Genomic DNA, 23,471 nt, shown 5'->3' with positions numbered 1-23,471 from the left:
CCTGTACAGCTGGTTTAAAGATTAAATGAGATATTGCATGAAAAGCACTAAGCATGTGGTCTTATGTATAGTAGGTGCTCAATAACTATTAGTTATTATTATTAACCATGATAGTGTTTTAAAAGTGCTGTGTATGGGTAGCTTCAATTTGAATGATCACAATTTACAAATTAGTAGAGCTGAAATAGATGTTTTTTGAAGCTGGCCTGGAGAAAATGGTTCTTAGAGAATTTTCTTGTCACCAACTTATTCCTTGTTTTTTTTCCAGATTGGTAGTTCTCGTATTATGTGTTGAGTGGGACCATTCATTCAACAAACATTTTGGAGTGCCAGCTATGTGTATTAAGCCAACCACTGTTAATTTGCTCAAAGGCCGAGCCAAGGAGAGTCCTTAAGGAGTGATTGGGACCTGCCAACCTAGGTTTTAGTTTTATTCTTTTTCTCTGCAATCTTCAAGTTTTCTGAAAACTTGACTGCCTTTCTTTTGCTCTGTCTGGTTGGTGAGATTACTAAATGCAGTTAATGTCCACATCTTCATGGAAGGACATACTTTTGCTTAGCGTGGTAAAAAATAAATTCCTGGTAGGTAAATTTCAAAATGGGGAAGATGGTAAGTCATTTACTATTCTGTGCATATTACAGATGTTTGCCTGAAATTTAATGATCTCTGTAGCCCCATGTGGAGCAAGATGTCTGAAATGTTAAGTACAGATTCAGTCACATAATCACCCAGAAACAATTATATTGCTATATAAGGCAACTTTTGCATGGCAGAGAGCCAAGTCTACCCATCCTAACTACCTGGTTTATTGGCTTCGAAAGTTTTGCTTTTCCAGCATTGGGGTACTCTCAGTTAATCAGACTCTGCACTGCAGAGCCTAGGGGTTTTTAATTTATGTCCACCTAAAAGCTTATCATGAGTGGACCTAGCCATGGCCTAGCATACCATCATCACCTCTCATGTAAACTACTACAGCACCCTCCGAACTGGTCTTCCAGCTTTTAGCTTTGCTCTTCTATTATCCAGTTCCCAAATGGTAAATCATATTATATCTTCTGCTTAAAACCTTTTGGCACTTTCTCATCACACTTAGAATAAAATCCACACTCCTCGTCCAAGTTCCCTAATCTCTAGGTGATGTGGTTTTTACCTGCCTCTCAGACTTCATCTTCTGCATACTTCCTTGCCCACTCACTATACGTGCAGGCAACATTTATGTTTTTTTCTGTTCTGGAAACATTCCAAGTTCATTTGTACCTTAGAGTTTCTTCTGCTTGAAATGCTTTTCCCTCTAATCTTTGCTTTTGGCTAGCTTCATTTTGTCATTCACATCTCTTAAATGTCATCTCCTTAAAGTTGCCTTCTTTGACCACTCAATGTAAAGGAGCTATCCATTTTCCTTTTCTTTCAGGTCATTATGCTTAAGTTATCTGCAACATCTCATTGCCATCTGATGTTTATTGTCTGTTTTTCCCCACTAAAATCTCAGCCCTATGAAATCTAAGGAACTCATTATTTAGAACAGTTGAATGAATGAATACCAAATGAATGAATAAAAGCCTTTTCATGAAGAATGTTGAAGTTAAAAGTGTTTGTGGTCCAAGATAGTATTCAGAAAAAGTGGTTTTCTTAATGAGGAAAAATGCATACGTAGATATAGGGAATCTATTAGATGGTCTTCAGGGCCAACTGGCTTCCTGATTTTCATCCTGGTGAATAATGTCACAGGGAGTTTTTTAGGAAATACATCATGGTTATATTATGCTAGATCATATTTGAAATAAAATGTCATAGATCTTATGTCATGATTGTAGGCTAAATAAAGATAAAAGATTTAGAAAGTTTGCTTTTTTCCCTAACTTGTTACTTTTACATAATGTTAGAAAACTACAAATTTGACTTTTTATTTACATGGTTTTTATTTTTGTGTTTAATTTTAAAAAATCATTAATCTTCACTGAAGTACAGTTTTAATTTTTCTTTCAGTGTTTCAAGCAAGGGTATAATTGAAATGAAATGAAAATTTAGGAATATTAATGTTTTAGAAGTTTAATTTTAATTCAATCCGTGTTTTATAACCACATGGTATTTTAATTTGTCATTCTGATATTTTTTTCTTTAATCTGTTATGCTTTCTACTATCTGATCCATCAGCTAGTTTCTCCCCTGACTAGCTAACATTCTCAGTTGGATAGATTGTAAACAGAATTAACAGGGGTTGCATAGAAGCTGCCCTCTTCCTGATTTATAGCTTCTTAGTTAGTGGAGGGGTAGTGGTTATCAGTAACTTGTATTGGTGGTAGGAATTATCACGCTCCAGTATAGAGTGGATGGATGAATGATTTCTACTCTTAAAGATATTAACCAGATCCTTCCCCAAATAAAGACTAATAACTCAGATTTTTAAACAATCTTCATGACAGATGAAGGCATAGAGAAGAGTGCATCAACACTAATTAACTATGTTGAGTGTATATTCTTCTTAACAGTGATTGATTGTTCTTGGAGTACTATCTCTGTCCAGGAAGTGATGTTTTACATTGGGAGGTTTAAAGGTTACATTTTTATGTACCCTGTAACTTGGGTTCCCTGAACTCAGTGGAAATGTATTAGTAATACAAGTAAATTTCAAGTTGAAAATTTTACTGATGCTCTCAGTAAAACTATCACAAAGCTTTTAAAAGACTATTCTTTTTTTTTTTTTTCAGTAATAGAGGAGTATAAAAAATGTACGTTCAGTTTGAAAAATTTCATTGGAATTTCCATGAAAGTACTTGCCTATTCTGTAACTCTTTTGAGTCTCCCAAAATTCGTATTTTTATCTGGAGAGTAGAAATGTGAAACTACTAAGTAGGTAGCATTTAATTTGATTCTTAGTTTGAAGGATTCATATTAGCTTTTATGAAATTTATTACCTACAGTATTATACCATAGTGAACAAGTTATTATTACCAATTTGTTTAAAAAAGGTTATAATTTATAAAGCATAAACAAAACTTCTTTTGAGGATTTGAAAAGTTTATTATATTTGTACATTTTAAACTAATGGGTACAAAACTATTCTATCTACTCTGAATCATTGAGTAGTATATGCATGTATTAAAACAACACACTGTACCCCACAGAAATAAGTATAAATAAAACTGAAAAACGAAAACAAAAGTATCCTGCCCCTTTCCTTATTTCTTTTTAACACTTTGCTTCTTTTTTGGTCTAGATAATAGTAATCCCAAAGTATCAAATCCAAGTGTCTTTTTCAGAGGGACCTATTATTTCCATTTTTGTTGCTGCCGTTGCTGCTGCTGCTTCTTTTTAACTTTTTTTTCTCTTCACATGTAAATTTTTCAAGTAGAGCTATGATCATTTACTTACTGGAGGATATTGAGAGCATTTCTATATATTGAGTGAGAAAGTATTTTAATATATACACTTAAAGCTGTATTCTTTTGTGAAACTTTATACTCCTACTATACTTTCAGTACATGTTGGTAGCATTTCAAGTTAAATTTGTTAAGTAGTATCTTCAAGTCAAATGCATAAACTTGCCTAGAGACTAGTGTTGGGACTGATAGTTGTTGGGGAAGAAAATGTCAAATAGCTGTTATTTCATAATATTAGTTGAAAAGTAGTTTTCTTCTAATGGTTGTTGTAGTGATATTATTTTGTTATTTCATAGTTACTTTTTTAGATAGCCTACCTCAAACCATTTTGGCAGTACTGTAATTTACTTAGCCTAAGAAGTATTAGGCTTTTTGGGCTTTTTGTGTGGGGGTGGGTGGTTTTTGGGGAGTTGTGTAAGCATTTCAATCATAACAGTCTGTTTATGTGATTTCTATACATCTTCTCTTTGTTGTGATTGAGGTTTATTAAATGCTAAGGAAAGAATAATCTATCTTATTTTTGTTTCTTTTATGGTGAATCTTTGATTTTAAATTTTGGAAAAAAATTATTAAATATTCAATTAATATTAAATAAAAGGACACAGAGCTAGAAAAACATTTCTTTGTGAAAAGATTTGAAATTTTTATTAAAATAATTTAAGCTCCTTTAATGATGTATTTTAATTTATATTTGCAGTGATTGTGGAACAAAGCCAATATAATTTAAAGGAACACTAAACTGAGGATCAGAAAACTTCAACTTTTTTTCCTGGTGCTGTCATTTTATCTAGCGATGTGACCTTTAGTAATTCACTTAACCACTTAGGGTCATCCTTAGTCTAAATGAGGGGATTGTACTGGGTAATACCTAAGCACCTTCCATTCCTTTATTTATTTATTTATTTGAATTGAAGCATAATTGATTATACATATTTTGGGGGTACAGTGTTGACTATCTTTGTGTAGAATTTGTGATGATCAAGTCAATATTATTAGCGTATTCATTGTTACAATTTGTAATTATTCTTTGTGCCCCTTACCCAATTTCTCCCTAACCCCCCCCTCACTTCCCTTTTACCACCGCTAGTCACCATAGATTTGTTCTCTCCTTCTGAAAGTTCAACATATTATTGTGGTCTTTCTTTTTTTTAACTTTCCCTCCCGCCTTCCCTTCCTGCTGCCTTCCTTCCTTTTTTCCTTCTTTTGTAACACCCACTTATGAGTGAGGACATGTGGTATTCCTCTTTCTGTGTCTGGTTTATTTCACTTAACATAATTTTCTCCAAGCTTATTCATGTTGCTGCAAATGGCAGAATTTTATTCTTTTTTATGGCTGAGGAGTTGTCCATTGTGTATATATGCCACATTTTCTTTATCCAGTCATCTGTTGATGGACATTTAGATTGGTTCCATATGTTGGCTGTTGTAAATAGAGCTGTAATGAACATGGGAGTGCAGGTGTCCCTTGGACATGATGATTTCCATTCCTTTGTATATACCCACAAATGAGATTGCTGGATCATATGGTAGTTCTGTCTGTAATGGTTTGAGAAACCTGTTTTCCACAATGGTTGTACTATTTTATAGTCCCACCAACAGTGTAGAAGAGTTCCCCTTTCTCCACATCCTCACCAATATTTGTTAATCTCAGTCTTTTTAATAATGGCCAGTCTAATGGGGGTGAGATGATATCTCAGTGTGGTTTTCATTTGCATTTCCCTGATGATTAGTGATGCTGAGCATTTTTTCATGTACCTGTTGGCCATTTGTATGTCTTCCTTTGAAAAATGTCTGTTCAGCTCCTTTGTCCATTTTTTAATTGGTTACTTGTTCTTATTTCACTGTGAAGTTGTTTGAGTTCCTTGCATATTTTGGATGTTAATCCCTTGTTGGATGTATAGTTTGCAAATATTTTCTCCCATTCTGTAGGTTGTTTTTTTAAAATTCTGTTGATTGTTTCCTTTGCTGTGCAGAAGCTTTTTAGCTTGTTATAATCCCACTTGTTTTATTTTTTCTTTTATTGCTTGTGCTTTTGTGGTTTTACTCATAAAGTTTTTGCCCAGTCCTATTTCCTAGAGTGTCTCCACTATATTTTCTTTTAGTAGATTTATGGTTTCAGGTCTCATACTTAAGTCTTTAATTCATTTTGAGTTGATTTTAATATATGGCAAGAGGTACAGGTCCAGTTTAATTCTTCTGCATATGGATGTCCAGTTTTCCCAGCACCATGTATTGAAGAGGCAGTTTTTTCCCCTGTGTATGTTCTTGTTACCTTTGTCAGAGGACAGTTGGCTATAAGTATGTATGTTGATTTCTGGGTTTTCTGTTCTGTTCCATTGGTCTAAGTGTCTGTTTTTATGCCAGTACCATGCTGTTTTGGTTAGTATAGATTTGTAGTATAATTTCAAGTCAGATAGTGTTTTACCTCTGGCTTTATTTATTTATTTTTGCTCAGGATTGTTTTGGCTAGTCATGATTTTTTTTTACTCCATATGAATGTTAGGATTGTTTTTTCTATTTCTGTGAAGAATGTCCTTGGTATTTTGATGGGGATTGCATTGACTGTAGATCACTTTGGGTAGTATGGACATTTTTACAATGTTAATTGTTCTGATTTAGGAGCATGGAATGTCTTTCCATCTTTTTGTGTCTTCTTTAATTTCTTTCATTAGTGTTTTGTAGTTGTCATTGTAGAGATCTTTTTCCTCCTTGGTGAAGTCGATTACTAGGTATTTTATTTTTCTGGTGACTATCATAAATGGGCTTGCTTTCTTGATTTCTTTTTCTGCCAGTTCTTTATTGGAGTATAAAAAGACTACTGATTTTTGCATGTTGATTTTGTATCCTGCAACATTACTGAAATTGTTTATCAGCTCTAAGAGTTTTTTTGTAGAATCTTTATATTTTTCTATATGTAGGATCATGTCATCTGCAAGCAGTGACATTTGACTTTGTCTTTTCCAAACTGGATGCCCTTTATTTCTTTCTCTTGCCTGATTTCTCTGGCTAGTATTTCCAATACTTTGTTAAATAGGAGTGGCGAAAGTAGGCATCCTTTTTTTATTCCATTCAGGATGATATGGGCAATTGGTTTGTTATATATAGCTTTCATTGTATTGAGATACTTTCTTTCAATACCTAACTTGCTAAGAGTCTTAATCAGGAAGGTATGTTGAATTTTGTCAAATGCATTTTCTACATCTACTGAGATAATCATATGTTTTTTGTCCTTGATTTTGTTGATGTGGTGTATCACATTTATTGACCTGTGTATGTTGAAACATTATTGCATCCTTGGGATAAGTCTCATATGATCATGATGTGTAATTTTTTTGATATGTTGCTACATTCTGATTGCTAATATTTTGTTGAGGATTTTTGCATCATATTCATCAGAGATATTGATCTCCGTAGTGTTCATTTTTTTGTTGTATCTCTTTCTGGTTTTTGTATCATGATGATGCTGGCCTCATTTGGGAGAATGACCTCTGTTTCAGATTTTTGGAATAGTTTGAAGAGAATTGGTATTAATTCCTCTTTGAAGGTTTGACAGAATTCAGCAATAAAGCCATCCAGTCCTAGGCTTTTCTTTGTTGGTAGACTGCTGATTGCTGCTTCAGTCTCATTGCTGTTATTGGTCTGTTCAGGTTTTTTCTTCTTGGTTCAATCTTGGTAGTCTGTAAGTGACCAAAATTTATTCATTTCCTCTGGATTTTCTTTGTATTTCTGTGGTTTGGTTGTAATGTTTCTTTTTTCATTTCTCATTCTTGTTATTTGGGTCTTCTCTCTCTCTCTCTCTCTCTCCTTTTTTTTTAAACCTACCTAATGGTTTGTCTATTTTGTTCATCTTCTCAAAAAATCTACTTTTCATTTCATTGATCTTTTGTATCATTTTTTGGGTCTCCATTTCATTTAGTTCTGCTGTGATCTTAATTATTTCTTTCCATCTCCTACTTTTAGGATTGAATTTTTCTTTTCTTCTCTTTGTTTGAGGTGTAAAGATTGTTTACTCGAAGTCTTTCTGTTCTTTTGATGTGTTTATTGCAATAAACTTCCCTCTTAGTACTGCTTTTGCAGTATCCCCCACGTTTTGGTAAGATGTGTCTTTGTTTTCTTTAATTTTTTGATTTCCAGTGTAATATTTTCTTGGACCCACAGATCATTCAGGAGCCTGTTTTTTAATTCCATGTATTTGTGTAGACTCCATAGTTTTGCTTGTTATTGTTTCCAGTTTTAATGTGTCTGGTCTGCAAAGATACTTGAAATGGTTTACTTCAGTTTTTTAAAATTTGCTGAGACATGATGGTGACCTAGCATGGTTTTTCCTGGAGAATGTTCCATGTGCTCATAAGAAGAATATATATTCTGTGGTTGTTGGATGCAATGTTCTGTAGATATCTGCCAGGTCCAGTTTTTCTAAGGTGTAGTTTAAATCCTGTATTTCTCTGTTGATTTGTTGCCTAGATGATCTGCCTAATGCTGAGAGAGTGGTGTTCAGGTCCCCCCCTATTGTTGTATTAGGGCTGTCTCTTTCTTTAGGTCTAATAGTGTTTGTTTTATATATTTGGGTGCTCTGGTGTTGGGTGCATACATATTTATGATTGTTACGTCTTCTTGCAGGATAGATTCTTTTATTATTACATAGTGGTCTTCTTTGTCTGTCTTTATGGTTTTTGATTTAAAGTCTATTGTATCCAGTATAAGAATGGCTGCTGCTACTTATTTTTGCTTTCTGTTTGCATGTTATCCTTTCACTTTTAGTCTGTATGTGTCTTTAGAGGTGAGATGAGTTTCTTCAAGATAGCATATAGTTGAGTCTAGCTCTTCTAATCCAATTAGTCAGTCTGTGTCTTTTGAATGAGGTGTTTAATCCATTTACATTTCAGGTTGTTTTTGACAAGTATTGTCTTACTCCTGGCCTTTTATTGCTTTTAATTTTTTTTAGATGTTTTAAGTATCTTTTGTTCCTTTCTTCTCCTTTTATTACATCTTCAATGTTTGTTGGTTTTTTGGAGGTGGTAAGATTAGTTTCTTTCTGTTTCTCATTTGTATTTTTGTTTTATCAGTGGGTTTTGTTTTTTATTATGTATTTATGATAGTGATTATTATTTTTGGATTCCACATGCAGCACTCCCTTGAGAATTTCTTGCAGGGCTGATTGTGTGGTGGTGAACACCTGTAGCTTTTGTTTGTCTGGGAAATACACTATTTCTCCTTCATTTCTAAAGGATAGCCTTGCTAGGTATATTATTCTTGGCTGGCCTTTTTTTTTTTTCCCTCTAGCATTTTGAATATATCATCCCATTTTCTTCTGGCCTGTACAGATTCAATTCAGAAGTCTTTTCTTTCAGTTTGATAGGGGCTCCCTATAGGTAACTTGATGCTTTTCTCTTGCTGCTTTTATAATTTTCTCTTTGTCTTTGGGCTTTGCCAGTTTGATCCTCAGAGAGGATCTTTTTGGATTGTATCTGTTTGGGTATCTTTGAACTTCCTAGATCTGAAGGTTCATGTTTGTCCTTATACTTGGGAAGTTTTCCATTATTATTTCATTGGATACATTTTCCATGTCTTTTCCTTTTTCCTCCCCTTCTGTAATACCCATGATTTGGAAGTTTGTGCACTTAAAGTTGTCTGCTAGCTCTCTTAGATTTTCTTTCTTTATTTTTTTTTTCATTAAATTTTTATTTTGTCAATATATAATGCATATGATTGTTATGGCCCATCACCGACACCTCCCTCCCTCCTCCCTCACTCCCCTCCCCCCCAAGAATGTCCTTTCCGTTTGCTTGTTGTAACAACTTCAAAAAAGTATAGTTGTTATAGCTTCTTCCCCCCCCCCTCGTTTTTTTTTTTTGTGTGTATGTGGGTGAATTAATTTGTTTATTTTTTAGCTCCCACCAATGAGTGAGAACATGTGGTATTTCTTTTTCTCTGCCTGACTCGTTTCACTCAATATTATTCTCTCAAGGTCCATCCATGTTGTTGCAAATGGCAGTATTTCATTCGTTTTTATGGCTGAGTAATATGTAAAATCATGAGAGTGGGTGAACTTTACAAAAGGAGTGATTATAAAAGGAGCCGTCCAAAGATTAAACCTTGGGTTACACCCATGTTTACGAGTTTGGGGAAATGAAGAGAGATCAGCAAAGGAATTGAGATATGGCCTGCAGAGGTAGGAGAAAAATCATGAGAGTGAAGTATTCTGGAAGCCAAATATAAAGGTGTTTTAAGAAGGGACTGATCGACAGATAAAGATGGAGAATGATTATTAGATTAAGCAGTGTAGAGGTAATTGGTGTTGGCCTAGGCAAACAAATTCGTTGGAATGATGTGAGAGATGTAGTGGTTCAAGGAGAATGGAAGGAAGTATGACAGTGAATAGAAGCAACATGAACACTCATGTGTTGCTTAATGATGGGGATACATTCTGAGAAATGCATTATTAGGTAATTCCATCATTGTGCAAGCATCATAGATTGTACTTACACAAACCCAGATGGTATAGCCTACTACACACCTAGGCTACGTGGTATAGCCTATTGCTGCAGCCACACTTGGATATGTTGTCCATCGTTGACTGAAATGTTGTTATGTGTAACATGACTGTATATGTAATGCTGCTGTAAAAGGTAGTCAGTTGATAAACTGGTAGCAGCTGTAGGAAGTATGGTTCAGGACTCCTTTGGTGTTGTTTTTAAAGGATGGAAGATATTACAGTATGTTTTATACTGATGAGAATTATGAGAAAAGGAAATGGTTGGGGGAGAGAGTAGGGAAGAATGCAAACACCTGATTATATAAAACACATGCCTTTTAAAATGTTTCAAACTTGTTCCATTTTTAGATATAGTTTCAAATGTGTCATGTCCATTCCTTACTCTGCAATTTATTGCATTGATTCTGATTAATGGAGATAGTAGGACATGAGGGGTCTGTAAGAATTTTCCCAATTCCTAAATTGTTTATACAGGGACTGAGGTAAATGATCAAATAGAAAGAGACTGGGACAGAATGCTAGATAATTCCTCACCAGTTTTTCATAATTCTTAGCTAATTTTTGCTTTTTAAATCATGTGACTCTTCTGAAAAAGTCACCTTTTTAGAGCAAATCTATCTCGCCACCCACACCCCACGCTTGGGTCATCTACATGATGTGTTGTATAATTCAAGCTTCATGAAGACTGGTGCTCTCTGTCCTGTTTACTAGTGTTACTCTAGTTTCTAGCTGAGTCCCTGGTATGTAGAAAGTGCTCAAATAAATATTCATTACATGAATGATAGAAAATTATTTTTTTACCTCAGTAAAAGATGAAACTACAGACCCTTTAGATGACAGTGTGAGAATAATACTGTTCTTTTTCTACCTTTTGCATAGTTCTGAGCCCAGGTTTTCATCCCCAAAAGGGGTTGAATAATAACAGTCTCTGTTGAAGATCAGTTTACCATAAATTTGTGGATTTATATATGGGCTCTCCATTTTGTTCCATTTGTCTGTGTGCTTGTTTTTATGCTGGTATGCTGTTTTGATCACTATAACTTTGTAGTATATTCTGAAATCAGGCAGTATGATAACTCCAGCTTTGTTGTTTTTGTTCAAGATTGTTTTGGCCATTTGGGGTCTTTTGTGTTTCCATGAGAATTTTAGGATTTTTTTTTCTATATCTGTGAAAAATATCATTGGAATTTTGATAGCGATTGTGTTGAATCTGTAGGTTGCTTTGGATAGTATGGATGTTTTAACAGTATTGATTTTTCTAATCTGTAAGCATGGGGTATCTTTCCATTTATTTGTATCTTTGATTTCTTTCATTAGTGTTTCTTAAACCACAGTTTTCAGTGTACAGGCCTTTCACCTCTTTAAATTTATTCCTTAGTATTTTATTTATTGATTTTTGGCTGCTATTGTAATTGGGATTGTTTTCTTTTCTTTTCTTCCTTTTTTTTTTTTTTTTTTGGATAGTTTTTTAGTGTACAGAAATGTTACCAATTTTTGCATTTTTTTTTTTTGTATCCATTAACTTTATTGAATTTGTGCCCTGGTTCTAACAGTTTTTTGGTAGAATCTTTAGAGTTTTATATATGTAAGATCATGTTACCTGCAATTAGGGACAATTTTACTTCTTGCTTTTCAATTTGGATGCTTTTTATTTCTTTTTCTTGCCTAATTGCTCTGGCTTGGAATTCCAGCATTATATTGAATAGAAGTGGCAAGACTGGGCATCCTTGTATTGTTACTGATCTTAAAGGAAATATTTTCATCTGTTTACCATTGAGTGTGATGTTAGCTGTGGGCTTGCCATCCGTGGCCTTTATTATGTTGAGGTGCATTTTTTTCTATACCTAATTCATTGAGAGTTTTTATCATGAAAGAATATTGAATTTGCTTTTTCTGCATATATTGCGATGATCGTATGACTTTTATCCTTTGCTCTGTTAATGTGGTATATCATATTTATTGATTTGCATATATTGAACCATCCTTGCATCCCTGGGATAAATTCCACTTCAACATGGTGTATGACCTTTTAATATGCTGTTGAATTTGGTTTACTAGTATTTTGAGGATTTTTTCATGTATGTTCATCAGGGTTATTGTCCTCTAATTTTTGTTTCTTATAGTGTCTTTCTTTGCCTGGCTCTGGTATCAGAGTAATGCTGGCCTTGTAAAATGAGTTGGAAGTATTCCCCCCTATTTGACTTTGGGAGGGATTGAAGCTAATTCTTCTTTAAATATTTAGTAGTATTCACCAGTAAAGCTATCAGGTCTTGGGCTTTTCTTTGGGGAGGTTTTTGATTACAGATTCAATCTTCTTACTCATTATTGGTCTGTTCAGATTTTCTATTCTTCATGATTCAGTCTTAGATAGTTGTATGTTTATAGAAATTTATCCATTTCTTCTAGGTCATCCAGTTTATTGTTGTATAACAACAGTTCATAGTAGTCTCTTGTGATCCTTTGCATTTCTGTGACATCAGTTGTAGTGTATCCTCTTTCATTTATAATTTTATTTATTTGATACACAATCAGAGAAATGGCAGTCTCTTCAATAAATAGTGTTATATGTGTTCATTGCTATTGTCTTTCCCATTCTTTCTCAGATCCTCTCTTCTACTTATGGGTAATGGGAGGAGGGCCTGCTAAATACATATATTTTTCCAGTGTCAGGATTTAAAAATAAAATATTTTAAAAATTTTGTAGAGTTTTGAGATACATAAATAATGATTAAAATTTTGTTTATAATCAGTGTTTGGAATCCAAACCTTTATTTAACTTATAGTTTAGCAGTATGTTTTTCTGAAGAGTTGTTTAAATTCAATTTGTGAAAGTGATATAATGTTGATACCTAATCTGAATGGTGAAAGCTGTTGTACTGTTCCCATGAATTTTTATCTCAAGTTTATTTTGCTATGTAGACATGTGCCTAATAAAAAAAAAGATGCTGCGTAAACTAGCATTTGAGTTTGAATGTGCTTCTGTTTTTCGTTGAGGTATAAATGTTATTTCTGGCTGTGTTCTTTATACTTAGCTCTTCTTACAACAAATGGAAAGTCCTTAATTATACCTAAGGGAATAGTTAATCCACAGTGGACATATGGTGGACAAAAGCTGAGTCTAGTAAATGAAATAAAATTATAAATGGTAAACATTTGAATGCCTACAGAGTCTGGCAGCTATAAAAGATAGAGTATTTGAGGTTTAGCAAATTTTGTGTGCAGCATAATTCTTTTTATTGAGCATGTTTGTGTTATAGATGTATGTATATATATTTGATTCAAAGATGTGCTCTCAAGTTATGTATAAAGCATATTTGTCTTTTTTTTACCTTCATTAAGCTTTCTGATGTGACTTTGATGTCAATAATAGAGGCTGATGATATCACATTTTTGGAAAGTTATTGCTCTTTTGATTGGGGGCAGTTAATTAGCATTAACCCAGAACAGCTCTTGGGCTTTGTGGATTTGAGCGTTATATGTGGTTGCACTGCTCCAGCAAAAGGTTAAGTATTAATGGAAAATGGTCACAGCCCTTTTACTTAAAGAAAACATGTTACTTGTAAGTTTTCTTTTGATTTTACTTTTACAGTTACATTGAATGTCTTCATTCATTTAGCCATCCATAAAGCAAATATTGTTGCACATGCAATGGATAATAAGTCTTTTTAGGACTACTTGTGAGGTATGTCACAGATCATTAACTGCAAGTAACCACCTGACTTGAGGGAAGCCTGGAAGCATCATTATAGTGAAATAAGCTTTTATTTAGGTATCACTGCAGCACATTGATTTATAGAAATGTCACCAATTGCTACTGTAAAAATATATCTTATTATCATTCAGGGAATGGTAGAGATTAACTGCCATAGACTGTAAAAGATATATGACAAACAATGGAAAAAATAAGAATAAGTATTATTGTTTTCTGTGTTTTATTTAATAATTACTTTAAAAGAATTATTAGGTGATTAAATTATGCTAAATAAGGTTATTCTTTAAGATACTTTCAACTCTGTATGTAATTCTATGAGTGAATATTTATTAAAGGCATGTTCTGAGTTTTTTCTTATTTGAAATTCTTTAAAATTAAGCAGCTTAGAAGGACGATAGCAAACTTTATGTAACTCTTTAACACAGTCAATGCATTAAGCACAGAGTTCTCTCTGTGAGTACACGGCTGCTGCCTAGGCACATATGTCATGAATCCTGCCTTCAGGAGAATTGAAGTCTTGTTGTGGAAACAAGATGAGCATAATGGTTTTTGTCCATTATGTTTATCTTACTTCCACAACAAGACTTTAGTCCACAAAAGAAAGACAAGATTTAATTTAGTGCTGTTTTGTCATAGGGAGGAAAAATTGTCAGCTAAGGATTAAGAGGAATGTGGAACTTGAACTGGGACTTTGCAAAACTAGTAGGGTTTGGATACATAAATGAAAGGACTGAATTTCAGGCAAAATGCTACATTTTAGACAGAGAGAACTCTAGCTTGAGGAAGTAACCACTTGAGCTAAAGCCCACCTGCAAAATGTTACATTTTAAAATAAGGCCTAGTACGAGAGAACTAGACAAAATCCTGAATCCTTCTTAAGTATTCGATCCATTAAATAGAGTCTATGCCAGGAGTTTACTGTTTCTTCATAGCTTTAATATAGCTATTGCGTTAATTTTGATTTTATTTGGGCTATGTTATTTAAGCTATTTATAGTAAAAATTAGATAATAGCACTTGAGCACATGGTACAATTCCTTTTTTTTTTTTTTTAGTAGTGTTTATATAGATAGCTTGCTAAATTTTTTGTGGCCAATTCTGTGTTGTTAATGATGTCCTCTTTTTTTTTTTTTTTTGTCTTTTTCCGTGTCCGGCAATGGATCGCAACCCTCAGTGTCGCCCCCGTACTGGACCGGGACCGGCAACGGGATCGCAACCCTCGGCGTTGCTCCCGCGCCTCGCTCAGCCAGTGAGCGGGAACCGGTCTGCATGTGGGATCTGAACCCTCGGGGGGAGCGCCTCCGCGCTTCCCAAGCGGCGCACTAGCGCATGCGCCACCGGGCCGGCCCAATGATGTCCTCTTTTATAAAGCATTTGTTATGTGCTAGGCATCATGCTAAGTGATCTCCCTTTGTAAGACTCAGGAAACTGGGTCTCAAGAGAGTAACTTATCTATTGTTAATTAGCTAGTAAGATGGACCTATGATTTTAACCCAGCTCTGTTTTTCTCTGAAGCATGTCCACTTCTTTCCGTTTTGTTACAGGTAGGTCTTGAGCCAATTCAAGGTCGTTCTCTTCATTTGGAATTCAGTGTTGGCTCTTTTGCAACTAAAACAATAATGTGTATACATATACCATAATACAAAAAGATAGTAGAAAGCTAACTTTTGCTTTAGGAATGTAGTATTTACTATTCCTAAAGTCCCACTGAACCCAGAGTAATTTAGCCTGTTTGAAAGGAGATTCAGAACCCTTTTACACATTGATATCTCCAAAGAACTAATTTTAGAATTTCCTGAAATGTGAGTTTCACTTCTGTATTTTGGTGTTTGTTTCCATGCTATTAACATGTTAGAGAATCTAAATAACTGAAGAATATTAGAGCCTGCATTATTTTGATAATGCTGCTATAACAAAGTATTGCAGTCTGGGTGGCTTACCCAGCAGAAATTTATTTCTTTACAGTTCTGGAGACTAGAACTCCAAGATCAAGGTGTCAGCAGGCTTGGTTTCATTCTGAGGCCTCTCTCCTTGGCTCATAGATAGCAGTCTTCTCCCTTTTGTCTTCACATGATCTTTCCTTTATGCATGTCTGTGTCTTAATATCTTCTTTCAATAAGGATAGTAGTCATAGTGGAGTAGGGCCCATCCATATGACCTCATTTTACCTTAATTACCTCTTTAAAATGCCCTGTCTCCAAATATATTCACATTCTAAGGTACTGTGTGTTAGAATGTCATGTATTGAAATATAACTCTGTACCACATAAATATTAAAATCAATATGTTTCAATAATTGTTGTAATTAAAAATTAAAATAAGTAAAAATTAAAAATAAAATATCTAGAATAACTAAATCCATAAAGACAAAACGGGGAAGAAGGGGAGGGAGAGGTAAGTGTCTCCTAATAGCTATAGGTTTTCTTTTTGGGGTGATAAAAATGTTCTGTAATTAGATCATGGTGATAGTTGCACAACCTAATGAATATCTGTTTGCTTGAATCTGCTGTTAATCCCCTCTAGTGCATTTTTTCATCTAAAAAGTGCTTGTTGGTTAATTCCATGATTTTTGTCATTCCTGAATCTGTTTCTTTGATTTTTATCCTTGTTATTGCTCCTATTTTTGTTTCTTCACATGTGTAAATAGTCTTTCATTGGGTCTTGGACATTTTACATTCTTGAGTCCTGAATTTTCTTATATTCTTTTGTACTTTGGCAGAAACTTAAAGTATTTGTGGCTTGATATTTCCAGCTTATTTTTATTGTTTGTTAGAGAGCCTGTACTCTAGGCCTAGTTTAGCCCCATTCCAAGGTGTTACTCTTCTCCTTTCTCCACTGAATGGCCTGGGCATTCAGTAAGTACTTTCTTCTCTCCCAGTTGAGTATCTACCAGGTGTGTTTGCATTCTGGGAATTTTTCTGGTTGCAGCTTCCTGGTTCTTCTTTGCACAGCATCATGGAGTTTTGCTGTATGCAGGTATAGTGTAGTAGTCAAGAACAGACTAAAGGAAACTCTTATAAAGATTTCGGACCTTTTTCTCTTTGTAGATCTCTCCTTTCTGGTGCTCTGCTCCACAAAAATCCCAGGTGCTTTTCCTAATTTGAAACTGCAATCTCAGTGTCCTCTACTGAGCAAGCTCATCATACTCTTTTTGGGTTTTGCCTCTCTTTAGTATGGTGTAGAAAGTACCTCCAGGTAGAAAGTCAGAGTGAATGTAAAGCTCCCCTTGTTTGTTTCTCACCTCTCAGGGATCATGTGTTTGTTCTGCCTTACGTTTAGTGTCTGAAAGTAATTGCTTTATATATTTTATACAATTTTCTAGTTTACAACAAGAGGAAAATCTTGTCCTAGTTATTCTGTCAATGCTGGAAGTAGTAATATTTTAAGAAGATTTTTAATTCTTCAAATGTTTTATATCTTAAAAATATTTTATGTCTTCAAATTTGCATATAAAATAAAATATAGACTATAATTACCAACATTTTGGGTTAGCTGTTTTCATGAAGAGAATTTTAAAAATTAGAAGCATTTAGAAAAGCTAAATAATAGATCAGTTCAGTTTAGAATATCAGGTCTCTGGAGAATTCTGATTAGTTAGATTATGAGGCTACCATACATGCAAAATAAAAAAATAAAAACCCACACAAACCAAGACTATTTTTTTAGGGACTGGCCTTGAAAACCCAAGCCTCTAACGTAACATGTTGCAGCCTCGAAGTCAAATTACACTATCCACAGGGTTAAAATATTCTCATTAGTTATAATCTTCAGAGTGAAATTTACCTAGAATAAAAGTAAAAGTAAAATTTTTAAAGGTAAACCAAATGATTTGATTAACACTGTTGAGTGAGTATAATTTCATCAGTATAGTAAGGTAGTATGTTTATTTAGCAAACATCCTTGAAATATATCTCTGTACCCCATAAATACATACAATCAATACGTGTCAAATAAATAAGTAAATAAATACATGAAAACATCTGTTGAGGGCCTGTTATGTCCAGAAATCATGCTAAATACTGGGAATTAAAAAATAATAAGAAATGGTTTCTACCCTTAAGGACCTAATAGTTTTCAAGTTATAGTCATAAAATTATGGCGAAGTTTGGATTTATAGGATTAAAAATGGACAGTGGTCATTTTATGGACAGGCGGGGAAGGTGGGATGTTAAATGGTAAAAATAAAGGATACCATGTAAACAAAGTCAAAGTTATAGACATGGATGAAACATTGTTTGGGGTCTCATGAAAGCATCTAATCGTTTTTTACATGGTTCTTGTTGAATCAATGGCTCCCTTCATGGTCCCCTCCTCAGATATTCTTTTCCAAGATTGCGTTTTCATCAGTGCATGAATCCTGTCAGACTGGGTGAGACTAGGTGTTAACCTGAGATGAAGAAGAGGATGAATTCTCCTCTGCCCTACCCTCTCCAGTTAGGCTTTTGCACTAAATATTTATGAAAGTTTCACAAGGATTTTGTCAAAAGATGGGAATGTCAAAGAGATGATCGCCAGGTTGAAACTAAGGAATTAGGCAAATTTTCCCCCTCTTCATTTTAAAACATTATCTCAAGTTTAAATCTCCAGATATCTCCATATAAAGTTGATAGTAATATGACAGTCATAAAACTTAAACTTATCAGTGTGGCATTTTAAATACTCCTTGCCTTTAACCTAAGCTTTTATTTCTTTTTCTTTTATATTTCACTGCTATAATAGAAGCAGGTATCAAGTTGGAATGAAAGGAGGGAATAGTACCTCTAAGTGCTAATCCTATGAGGGTAGTCACTTTGTATTGTTTAGAGTTGATACAGCTCCATGTGTGATTGCTACAGAACTCTGTATACATGTGTTAAATTAAAACAAAACAAAACAGCCATGATCTATAAAAGCCAAGAACTCTACAGGAGCTTAAAAGTTTCTCTTAATCTTCCTATAATGACAAGACCATCAAGATCTTGACATAATGTATATGTACCAAATTTGGCTTTCTCTAAGAATTCTTTCTTTTCAGTTGCATGTGCATACACACAGGTATGCGTGCATGTGCATGCGTGTGCACACACACTCATAGATACAGCTTTACTGTAGGATCTTGAGTCCTTTTCATGATGTTAGAAATTGAATTTGCTAATAGGGGAGTTTCTGAAACAGAAATTTCCGTATTAAATGACTGTGAATGATTTCAGGAAAACAGCATTTGTTGAGATAGTTTTATATGAGATTCAGTTCTTAATTTTAGCATTATCCAAAGGAGTGTCTTTAATTCCAGAATCAATGGACTTCCTGCTGATATTCTTGATAAAATTGATATTGTAACTTCAAAGAATGCTTTAACAAGTACAGTCGGCTTTCTGTATCTGTGAGTTCCACAACCATGGATTCCACTAATCATAGATCAAAACTGTTTTAAAAATTGTATCTATAGTGAACATGTTCATACATTTTTTCCATGTCATTATTACTTCAACAATACAGTACAACAACTATTTTACATAGCAGTTACATTGTATTAGGTATCATGAGTAATCTAGAAATGATTTAAAGTATATGGGAGGATGTGCACAAGTTATATGCAAATACTACACCATTTTATATCAGGGACTTGAGCATCTGTGGATTTTGGTATCTGTGGAAGTTTCTGAAACCACTTCCCCATGGATACTGAGGGATGACTGTACTACATTTCATTGTACTTCAAGAACATATCAAAAAATGTGTCTTGTCTGGTTTTGGTACCAAGAATGTGATATTTTAGAAGCCAAGTGAAGGGAATGTTCAAATGAGGGAGGAATCGATTATGTTAAATGCTGCTGATAGATAAATAAAAAGAGGATCAGTAATTTACTGTTGGATTTAGCAACACACTATTGCTTATCTTTGTAAGAACAGTTTTGGTGAAGTGGTGAGAACAAAAGCCAGATTGGAAGCAGTAAGTATAGATGATTCTTCTGAGGAGTTTGTAATAAAGAAGGCAGAGAAATGGAAGGGGGGAAGTGGAGTCAAGAGTTTTAAAATTGTTTTTGCTTTCATTTTTGAGATCTGAGAAATATGGTTTATGCTGATAGAAATGAATTAGTAGAGAGAGTAAAATTGATGATGTAGGAGAGAGAGGTTAGAATTGCCAGAACGATGTCATTAAGTAGTTGAGAAGGGGATAGGATCTTATGTATGAATACAGGTTTCCTTTCTAGGAAGAGGCAAGGAAGGATTCTTCCCTAGAGCCTCTGAACATGGCTCTGTCACCAACTCAATTTTTGACTTCTAGCCTCTGAAACTATGAGAGGATAAATTCTTGTTGTTTTAAGCCACCTAGTTTGTGGTACTTTGTTATGATAGCCCTAAAAACTAATTCAGTCTCCAACTGAGAATGAGAATGGGGACAGGCTTGATGTTTTTATTTTTCATGGATATTAAAAAAATTTTTTTTCTTTCATCTAGGACTTCACGTAATGGCAAGCTTCCTTGACACTTTCGTTGGCTGATAGAATGTTTTTAGGCCTATTTTAAAAAGAGAGAACATTCTGTTAGAGATTCCTGGCTTTATATTAGAGTCTTCATTATAATATTCTCACCTTCTGCAGCTCCAAGCATTCTTTCAGATAGGTTTTAGAAAAGCCAACTGCAGTACTTAAAACTGATAGAACCCCCTTTCCTCTCCCCAGGGGGCCTTTGTAGAATCCACTTATGATTATTGCTCTGATTTTTTTCAACATTCTCTTATAAAAAAAATATTGAACATGGAAAAGTTGAAAGATTTTTACAGTACACTCATACAGAACACTCGTATACTCACTGTTTAGAGCAGGAGTTGGCAAACTTTTTCTGAAAAGGGCCAAATAGTAAATATTTTAGTCTTTGAAGTCCATACAGTATCTGTTGCAACTATTCAGCTGTCCCACTGTAGTGCAAAAGCAGCCATGGACAATACCTAAATGAATGAGTATGGCTGTTTTTCAACATATTTAGACACTGAAATTTGAATTTTGAATTTCACATGTCATGAATTATTCTTTTAATTTATTTTCAACTTTTTTAAAATGTAAAAACTGTTCTTAGTTCATGGGCCATACCAAAAGGATGTAGCAGTCCAGATTTGGCCCACAGGCTACTGTTTGCTGACTGATCTAGAGTCTACAATGAAAATACTGGTATGTTTGCTTTGTCACATATCTATCCATCTATCCATTCTTCTGTAACTCTAGCAGTGAAATGAAAAACTCACCAAATGGTACACAAATTTTTTGTATGTAAATTTTACCTTAAAAAAAATCAAACTCTAAGTAATGATATGTACAATGAAGTTAAGTGTACTGTCTGCAGCTTATTTTCAAATGCATCAAAGACTAGAATCATATATACCATATTATTTTATTTATATGAACTTGTAGTAGAGTCAAAAATCTATGAAGTAAATAAGAGTGGGGGTAGGAAGGAGAATTACATGAAAACCTTTTGGAGTAATGATAATATTCTATATCTATCTTCATCTGTCCATTCTTTTATCAGTTTACTTTCTGGCTTTAATTTTTCTCTGTACTGCTATTTCCTTATGAGTAATATTTCTTTTAAACTTGGCTGTGTTGTTAAACAAGTCATTTAATTTTTTTTTTTGCAACGTGTGTGATTGCGATGGGAGTCAGGCCATGTTTTTAAAAATCAGTCTGATAGTTTTTGGTTTGTTTGTTTTGTGTTTTTTTGGCAATGATTGTGCCTTCTTTGGTGAAGTAGGCTTCATAAGGAGGAAGAAGCGGAAAGAGTGGGTGGCCCCTTTGCCCGGCCAGCCGTGCTTCACAGGCTTACGGGTGATGGAGCACTCGCCCAGGTAGTGGCTGATCAACTCGGGCTTAATCTCCACCTGGTTGAAGGTCTTGCCGTTGTAGACGCCCACCATGCTGCCCATATCTCAGGCAGGATGATCATGTCCCGCAGATGAATCTTCACCATCTCTGGCTTCTCCGTGGGTGGCTCCTCCTTCTTGGCCTTGCACAGGAGCTTCAGCAGCCAGTGCTGCTTCTGCCGAAGGCCGCGGTTCAGGTGCCACTGATGCCGGGCACTGTACAACTGCTTCAATTGCTGTAGTACACGTCGTGCCTCGGTCAAGGTCCACATCCGGTAGGTGAACTTGCAGAAGGTCCGCTGCTGCTTCTGCTCCACTTCCGCTGTCTTGTCTGTTCCTCGCAGACATCTGACAGTTTCTGTTGATAGACAGTCATATCTGCAGTTAATGATGGTTCTCGTCCATGCCTATAGCTTCCCTCTTACTTGTTTTTCTTGTCTTATTGAATCGTCTATGACTCTTGAACAGTTTTGAATAATTACTGATACGAAGCAGGCTTATCTTCATCCTGACTTTGTAAGAATATCTTAATATTTTACTATTAGGTAAAAATTTTGCTATTGGCTTCTAATTGATATTCTTCATCAAGTTAAAGAAGTTTGTTTTCATTCTGGCTTATTAATCTGAGATAACCGGCCACCTATTAACCTATATATTAAGAATGTAAGTTGAATTTTATTTAATAAAGATGTATATGATGTTTTCCTCCGATTCTATATTCATAGTGGATTACATACAAAGATCTCCTAGTTTTAAACCAGCCTTGTAATTCCTGAGTTAAACTCTCTTTGGTTACAGCATATTTTCTTTTCATATACTATTAGATTCAATTTAATATTTCATTTATAATCCTTGCTTTTAAATGAGGTTGACTTGAAGTTTGTGATTTTTGTGCCACCTTCGTCTGACTTTAGTACCAAGATTATGTCAGCTTTATAAATGAATTGGGAAATTTCCCTTATGCTTCTGTGTGCTGAATTGGTTGAAATGACATAGGAACTATCTGTTTTGGGAAGGTGTGGTATAACTTGTTTGTAAAATTGTTAGGATTTTGAGTCCTCTTTCAGAGTTAGATCTTTTACTACATGTTCCATATCCTCTTTGATATTGAAATTTGGTGCTCCTTTTTTGTTCCCAGTTTTGGTTATTTATATTTTCATAGATGATTTCATGTAATTTTTGAATTGTAAATGAGTAGATTAAGAAGCTGCATGAGAATCTGATCTTCAATTAAACAATATATCTCTGTTCCCTTGGTAACCTGATGAGGTAATATGTGTCAACAACATTACTGCAAAACATTTTTATGTTAAAAATGACTCCTGACTAGTAAGTTGCAGTTGGACTGGGAGGTACCAAAAACAAATTATAAATACTGATAAAAATCATAGCTTTTAGGCTTCTCTGATTGTGGAGACTCATGTACTTAGCTTGTCATCTGTAGGGAATGTTACAAAAAATATTGGCTCCTGTGGACAGGGGGCTTCTAAACTAAACCTGTAGCAATGTGTGACTTATATGCTTGCATCTGGGCTGTCATTTGGGGAGAAGATAGCTCCTGGATTGCTGTGTAATCTGCAAGCATTCCTGCTAAGAGAAATACTTGATGCTGCCTTGCTGTAAGGCTGTATCTTGTCTTCTACTTTTCTGAATAGTCTTTTTCTGAGTAGGACAAATGTGGCCTGTAGTGATTTTGTGGGTCTGAACATTTAGTTGAACCTATTAGCATCCCCTGGTAGGTATAACACAACTTTATTTTATTTATTTATTTATTTTTATTTTGTCAATATACAACGTAGTTGTTTATTGTGTCCCATCACCGAAACCTCCCTCCCTCCTCCCTCTCCCCCTTCCCACCCAGGTGTGTCCCCTCCATTTTCTTGTTATAAGAACTTCAAAAAAAAAAGTTGTGGTTGTTATATCTTCCTCTCCCCCCTCCCCGTTTTTTTTTGTTGTTGATGTTGTTGTTGTTTGTTTGTTTTTGTGTGTGAGTGTGTATGTATGTGTGTGAATTGATTCATTCACCTTTAGCTCCCTCCAATA

The 23,471-nt window shown here is 34.6% G+C and overlaps 1 pseudogene; it reads right to left on the bottom strand.

The window, feature by feature from the left end:
* Positions 1–17,311: 17,311 nt before the first annotated feature.
* LOC103602346 lies at positions 17,312–21,786 on the bottom strand (annotated as a pseudogene).
* Between the last annotated feature and the right edge of the window lie 1,685 nt (positions 21,787–23,471).

This window comes from Galeopterus variegatus, unplaced genomic scaffold (genome assembly GCF_000696425.1).
Source record: "Galeopterus variegatus unplaced genomic scaffold, G_variegatus-3.0.2 Scaffold113, whole genome shotgun sequence".
Lineage (NCBI taxonomy): Eukaryota > Metazoa > Chordata > Mammalia > Dermoptera > Cynocephalidae > Galeopterus > Galeopterus variegatus.
Note: the sequence above shows the minus strand (reverse complement) of the source record. Positions and strands in the feature narration are given on the sequence as shown.